The sequence below is a fragment of the Carassius gibelio genome, chromosome A21 (genome assembly GCF_023724105.1).
Source record: "Carassius gibelio isolate Cgi1373 ecotype wild population from Czech Republic chromosome A21, carGib1.2-hapl.c, whole genome shotgun sequence".
Lineage (NCBI taxonomy): Eukaryota > Metazoa > Chordata > Actinopteri > Cypriniformes > Cyprinidae > Carassius > Carassius gibelio.
The window spans coordinates 9,997,901-10,006,292 of record NC_068391.1 but is presented as its reverse complement, the minus strand read 5'-3'; positions in this window follow the sequence as shown (position 1 = coordinate 10,006,292).

The following is an 8,392-nucleotide window of genomic DNA, read 5'->3' as shown; positions in this document are numbered from 1 at the left end:
CTCTCAGAGGAGACATTGTTTTCAAAGATTGCTATTGATTATTGCAGGGTGAAACCACCAGTTTGTCAGGCTGATTTAATAAAGATGTGAGCGTTCAGCGCTCTCTAAACACTCTTGAAATGTAAAATATGATGTTTGAGTTCAATCAGATTTTTATCAAACATACACTACAGCAGAATTGATGCCTTTCCTGTTTATATTGAAAACCACAAATTAGCAGACAGAAAAGCAGGACTCAGACGGCATAAAAAAACAGCAGAAAAGTTTTGTGGAAACATTAAAACTTCAGAGCTTGCACACTTTATGATGTGTTTTTATATCACACAAACCTTTTGTGAAGCAAGATGTCTCTGCACTCAAGAGTATCAGAGCCTGAGTTCACTAATGTTAACAAACCTCGAACGATAACACAGCGGGGATGCAGGAGTCAGCCAGCAAACAGGCCAAACTTCATATTACCGTACCATAAAGATGAGCCAGAAAGCAGACGGACGTGTTTTCTGAATCCCGGCCTCTGTCATAACAGCGCCCACATGGAGAGATTCAATCACGTCTCGGTCTGTTAATGTGAGAGCAGACAGAGCTGATCCTGATTACCTCTCCAAACAAATCACCTGAGCTCTGCATCCATGACGGCTGACTTGTGCATGAATTCACTTACATACTACACCTCGTAAACCTTTCATAGGATATTAGGCAATCGTCCCTCCGGAGGACGTTAACCTCTCCAACTGGAACGTTTCTGATAACACTAAGTAATTTGACTGGCATTTCGGAGAGTGTGTCTATAGCTGTTCATTACATGGCAGACAAATGACTTTAAATACACTTAATCTTCAGCACATTTATGTTCTCTATAATACAATTTAAATGGAGTGATACACACTGTGTAGCAGTTTTCAGATGGGATTAATTTTCTACATAATGTTTTGGTTCTAAATATTAACAGGATAAATCTGTGTTTTCATAATTTCATAGTAAATCAAACAAAAGTGGGATCTGTTTGGATGCATCACAAAACAAGACTTTAATTATGAAAATATAAATGAGATATTAATTAAGGTAAGGATCACACCCGACATGATCAGACTATTTTTTTTTATTGATTTTCATTTTACATTTTAAATTGGAAGGGATGCCAGCAGTACTTGAACCACAAATTACTAAAGTTGGCTAAATCCATAAATACACACACACACATGCACAAAATTGAGAAACATGCCCAACTTCATGTGTGTTTTAAAGATATAATGATGCACGGCAGGAGAAATATAATGGAGATATCTTAAAAACTATTCATTCATGCATAATTCTCATGAAATATTGCCAATCTGTAGGGAACATTTATAGACAAGTGATTAAGATATAAATCTGTTGAACACGGACATTTTAAATGCCATTGCATAATCAGACAAGGACTTGACACAACCAGCCTGAGAAATGAGCCTCCTCATTAGCGAAATAAGAGAGCTGACATGATGAAGTGTTATATTAAAATAATGGTTTTATTGTTCCATTTTTACAACTGGACTGACATTTATTAAAATGTCACAGACAAAAGTGAAATAGTGAGATGTTCAAGGACAGTCAGAGGACGAGGAGTGTTCAATAATTGCTTGAAATGTTTTAGTCTAGCTTGCAAACAGCAAATGTACATCCACAACAAATGTCACACAAAGTCTCTTCGTATTAAGTCTCCTTTGGCCTCTCTCACACGCCAATTCTGGATTATTGCAACAAGCTGTTTGGCAGGAAATTCTGTAATGACCAGAGACAGTCAACAGTACTTACAGACCCTGAGCCATCCTAACAAGTCTGTGCTGAAATGACCCAGTGTGTGGCTCTGTCAAAAGATAAACCCTAATTACTTTGGCCATCTTCTGTTTGTGCACATTCTCCTGGGCTTTTCAATTAAATCTAATTGAACAAAAGCATCACATGTAAAGGCCATAAACGTGTCCTCTGAGAACATGCTCAGGCCTAATGGTGAGCTAAACGGCTCCCTTGTAGCTCATTAAGTGTTTAACAGCCAAAACCAGAATATAATGAGAATAAAGAATGCCTTCAATCTGAATTGAGAGCGCTTTTAATGTGGAGATGCATCTCTGCTGTAACTCACGCTCCAGTTCAGTTGTATGGCCGAACAATTGCGGTTATGTGCGATGTAATAGTCCAGACCTGGCAGGATAGTGATGATTTTACGTGTTAATTATTAAATGAATAAATCCTATTCAGTGCAAGTAAGTACAATTTAACCATGCTGAAAGTCACTAAATGAATGTTTAATTTCTCTCAATAAGCATAGCATCAATAGCCCTGGTAAAAATAGCTGAAATGGCCTCAGCAGGTTTGTTGGATTTAAAGGGGTCTTGAGCACTATAGTCAGCTATAAGCTCTTCATAATTCACAGAATCATCCAACCACACCATACAGAACAACGTGTCACCGGTGTTTCCATCCAGAGGGAGTCACAGTGACCATGTTTTGTGATAAGCTTTCATTAATGCTGAGCAGTTCAGCGGGGTTTGTCAAGCACGGGATAAAAAGCGATCAGATGCAATTAGGCATCAGGAGAGCTCCGGTAATTGTATCATCTTTATCGTCATTTTCATGCTTTATTGCCCCACGTCTGCAAATTACTGCATTAGAGACAGTACTCATCTCATGGCCTGCATACAGCTTGCTTATTAAAGTACCTTCAGTGCAGCCACTCATCAGGCAGAGTTGATGCATCACCAGCTAATCACCTCCCTTTGCCCCGCTCCTTCATCTCCATACTGACCCCATCTCCTTTCCTAAACAATCCAGCTGTTTCTTTCTTTTACCATCAAGGATCCTGTTCTCCAGACGATACTGTGCAGCATCAGGTGGCAACCAGCTCTACAACATGCAATGAACCACTGTTTCTCAACAAGTCTAATGATCACCAATCTACTCACTTTAATATTTAAAAAAGGCTAAATGTACCTATGGCGTGCAAGTATTCTGATTGGTTTGTTGGAAAACAACCCAATATTTAAACCAATTTACAGTAAATCATGGAGGCTGTTATTGCTCTCCTGTGTGCCATCACAGTCCAATCCAGCAGGAAGGAAAAATGTGCAATCATTTCTTTTTCTGATGTTGTAATAGCAATTGCAAAACTGATTTAAAATGTTTGTTTTACCATCTATTGGACTAAAGTGTCAAACACCAGATGGTTTCTGAAAATTATAGTAAAATTGGTTAAATAATGGGTTGTTTTTCTCCCAAAAACTTTTGAAAAATTATCAACAGCATTTACTTCTTTGTTGCTAGACCTATTGAATTTGCGATGTTTTCTTCCATATTGCGACGTACATCTGAGTGCAACGGATTAACAACAAAGAAATAAGTAGAGCAGGACTTGGTTCTATCCATTGTATGTTAAGATGCGGTTAATGCACTGAAAAATGAATGCACCAAGAGGATCAGAGTTGACATTTTGATTAAACATTAAGAGGGTTAAAAAACATGTACATGGATTAATGGGTTTCCAACAAGAACTATAAATTGCATTTACAAAACAGATAGGGCGAATTTTCATTTTCATTTAGGTGATAAAGTGAGGCACTATGTGCTTGTATTGTATTAAATTCACCAAAAATGACATTTATTAAATTACCTACTTTTGTGTTCTGTAGAAGAAGAATAAAGTGAATAAATGGTAACAGAATTTACATTTTAAGTGAACTATTCCCTTAAAATCACTCCAAAAATAATCCATTACTAGTGGGAAAAGATTTACTACTATAGTAAAACATAAGAGATACATGCTACCTGCAAAAAAAATTAAAAAATAAAAATAAGACATTCAGTCAGAAGACATTGCTTTTAATGGCTGTTGATGGCTGTGTTTAATGCTGGTTTGGAACCAACATCTGGTGTAGTTCCAACATCTGCCAGCAGGGACAACTGGAGGAGAGGCTTACCAGCCAAATCTTGCAAGAGGGTCAAAATCTTGTGCCCTAATGACAGCAACTTATTCTGAGTACAATGTCAAGTTACAATGTATCTTGTGACAAATAGTACATCTAATCCAGTCCTAAGGGATCAACCAAATGGTGTCCCCACAAGGGGGCGAGTGCACCAGAAACCCAGTCTGAACTGTGACTCATAACTTTATGAAAATAGGCAGCGGGGAGACCGGGGGAGAGGAAATGAGATTTCCTCAGTCTGTCGCCGGATAGACAGGGTGGCTGAGAGGAGAGCAGGGTTATGTTTTATGAGGCTTTCTTTTTCCCCAGCTTTCATCGCTCATGTGTCACTGTTGAATGAGTTCATAAGAGGTGCGGCTCCTGAGTCTAATGTCCCATATACTGCCCTCCGCTTCCAGTAATCCTTGGGTCATCTGTTCAAATCCAACCAAATGCAGAATCAATCCTGGGGTTGTTTATCGTCTTTTTGAGCGATATAAACAATGGTGCGGAAAGTCCCCTCCTTCTCTCACGGTTTTGTTTGTGCTGGCACAATTCAGTGCAACAATGTGTTATTCATATTGACAGATTGAATAAGTGCACGGGGGAAAGCAAAATTCATCCCCCACAAAAACTGCCTGAATTCCCACCATAAAAAAACGGAGCTTTCATTTTGATCTCCATCCTGTCAGAGGAAAGAGCTATGATGTTATTTCTACAGTCAACTTTTCCTTTGGATTTCTGTTTTGGATGAAAGGCAAACTTTTCTTTTCTGGTGAAATTATCTCAACGTGCAATGGCTGCAGGTGCTAGCTCCCGCTGACAATGACAAGCCATTTCATCTTACGCACTCCCGCACGTTCCTTGCAGTGGATGAAAGCATCATTTTTGACGGCCATCCATTTGCTCCAAGCCCTGCGTGGTAGGCACAGCACTAAAAGGCTCTTGAAAACACGGGAGCAAATCAGAATCAATCTGTTTGTTTACCCTATGACAAACATAAATTCTCATTTCCAAACCATGGGATATTTTTAAGTGTATTTGGCCTAAACAAATAACAATGTCACGGTTACCTGGAGGGAAGATTTCCCCGAAAACATTATGAATAACCAAAACCAAATTTCAGATGGCAAGTAATTACACTGGTTCGACTATGAAGCCAACATTAATATAGAATGACATATATTCTTCGAAATGTCAAATATTTAGACCTACATATATACATATATATGGAACTGAACACAGAATGAAATTGGATTGAAAAAGAGCTAAAGTGACCATAAGCTTGCAAACACACGATTTTGAACATTCTTTACACATTTTATATCTTGATCTTGCATTTGACCTTGTGTGAACATGCCACATGGCAATAAAGCAGTGCTTAACAAAATGTAGACATAGTCAAGTCTACTTAATGAATATACAGTTTATAGTTTGTGCACAGTAAATGTCAAACAAAAGAAAAAACTTGATTTGACTTAGATTAATATGGGATTGAGCAAAAATCAACCGCAGCATAAACAGACCTACATCTGTTTTGCTTTGCTAAATACTAGAAATAACAGGCTGAAGTTACATAAAATCATCAGTCATTAAAAGAAAAAAACCAATTATGTGACCGCATATCTTCACACACAGAGAAGAAACGATATGTGAGTCGAACCTGTCCTGTGATGTTTCTTATTTCAGCAAGTGAAAAATTTGTGCAGATGTTTCATGCCTATATTAATCTGCGGAATCTTTCTAATAATGCAAGTCGACCTGAAACATCGCTTTCAAACATTAAACATTTGTTATGTGAATTGAAACAAGCCGTTTCTGATGCTCTCATAACAAAAGTTGTCTTCATAATGCACATTTTGATGCACGATGCACGTATTCTCCATTCGGCAGTGAAGTGACTCATAAATATTCTCATTTGCTCCAAAAACTGACAACTTCTTTGTTTACAACATCCTTATATTAGGTGAAATATGAATAGCCCAGATTAGCATTTAATCAGTTATTCTGATTCATTCTACAAAAACACTTTATTCAGACAATTTAATGTAATGAACAGATTCAGAACAATGATCGAATCGACCACCATCTGAAACTAAATATGTTTTTTAAATGCAGCTTTTCATTACTGTTTTAGACTTTATAACATAAATTAGGTTCACATTTAATGATATCTAATAACTGAATTTTTACATTATATATTAACAATATTACATTACATATTCCAACAAATTAACTTTTGGCAATAGTATATTACATTGGTTGCTGAACATATCATGGAAGATCAGAAATGAAATATCTGGTAAATGGCTGGATTTATGGTGTTTGAAAAGAAATCACCAGCTACACTAAACCTAACCGATAGTGCTAGAAAAAGCAAATGTGAAATTAAAAACAAATTTGCTGAAGGAACCATGTCATTTTAGCTTGTCTTTGAGCTCTTTTATTGTGACTTGACTCGAAACAGGTGAGCTACCAAGCAAGTTTACTGAGTCAGAAAAGCCATTAATTTGGAGCTGACGTAAACACCAAAAATGTATTAGTTTGATAGAAAATATTTTGAGGTCAGAACATAGTACTGTGCAAGGAACCACACAAAAATAAGTCTTAATCGATAATCTGCCAGTATAATAATAACTTGTGTTAAAATAAAAGTTGCTGGTGTTTGCATATAAAAAATTCTGTTGAGTTTTGCCACTAAACCTAGAGTAGCAACTTTTTGTTTGTAACTTGTAGCTTGACTGTAATTAGTATCAATGTCCTTTTTATATTCCTTCTGCCCTGAATTGAATCCATAAGGACAATCACAATTCACATACTGAGACAGTAGCTATTTTTCTTATTCATTGTATTACCACTTCATGATTTAGTCAAATAAGCTTCAAATGGTGAATAAACTGGTTTTGCTGCATAAATGCTGGAACTGACACTCTGTGCATGTGTACCATTGTAAAATGGACAAATTATTTCCACCGCACCTCAGACACTAAAGGCTCAGCTGAAAGAAATCAATGAATATAATTTTCATATACAGGTCCTTCTCAAAAAATTAGCATATTGTGATAAAGTTCATTATTTTCCATAATGTAATGATAAAAATGATGAAAACCCAAAATTCCTATCTCAAAAAATGAGCATATCATGAAAAGGTTCTCTAAACGAGCTATTAACCTAATCATCTGAATCAACTAATTCACTCTAAACACCTGCAAAAGATTCCTGACGCTTTTAAAAACTCCCAGCCTGGTTCATTACTCAAAACCGCAATCATGGGTAAGACTGCCGACCTGACTGCTGTCCAGAAGGCCATCAATGACACCCTCAAGCGAGAGGGTAAGACACAGAAAGAAATTTCTGAACGAATAGGCTGTTCCCAGAGTGCTGTATCAAGGCACCTCAGTGTGAAGTCTGTGGAAAGGAAAAAGTGTGGCAAACAACGCTGCACAACGAGAAGAGGTGACCGGACCCTGGGGAAGATTGTGGAGAAGGACCGATTCCAGACCTTGAGGGACCTGCGGAAGCAGTGGACTGAGTCTGGAGTAGAAACATCCAGAGCCACCGTGCACAGGCGTGTGCAGGAAATGGGCTACAGAGAAGCAGCACTGGACTGTTGCTCAGTGATCCAAAGTACTTTTTTCGGATGAAAGCAAATATTGCATGTCATTCGGAAATCGTGGTGCCAAGAGTCTGGAGGAAGACTGGGGAGAAGGAAATGCCAAAATGCCTGAAGTCCAGTGTCAAGTACCCACAGTCAGTGATGGTCTGGGGTGCCATGTCAGCTGCTGGTGTTGGTTCACTGTGTTTTATCAGGGGCAGGGTCAATGCAGCTAGCTATCAGGAGATTTTGGAGCACTTCATGCTTCCATCTGCTGAAAAGCTTTATGGAGATGAAGATTTTGTTTTTCATCATGACCTGGCACCTGCTCACAGTGCCAAAACCACTGGTAAATGGTTTACCAACCATGGTATTACTGTGCTCAATTGGCCTGCCAACTCTCCTGACCTGAACCCCATAGAGGATCTGTGGGATATTGTGAAGAGAAGTTGAGAGACGCAAGACCCAACACTCTGGATGAGCTTAAGGCCGCTATCGAAGCATCCTGGGCCTCCATAACACCTCAGCAGTGCCACAGGCTGATTGCCTCCATGCCACGCCGCATTGAAGCAGTCATTTCTGCAAAAGGATTCCCGACCAAGTATTGAGTGCATAACTGAACGTAATTATTTGAAGGTTGACTTTTTTTGTATTAAAAACACTTTTCTTTTATTGGTCGGATGAAATATGCTAATTTTTTGAGATAGGAATTTTGGGTTTTCATGAGCTGTATGCCAAAATCATCAGTATTAAAAAAAAGACCTGAAATATTTCATTTGGTTTGCAATGAATCTAAAATATATGAAAGTTTAATTTTTATCATTACATTATGGAAAATAATGAACTTTATCACAATATGCTA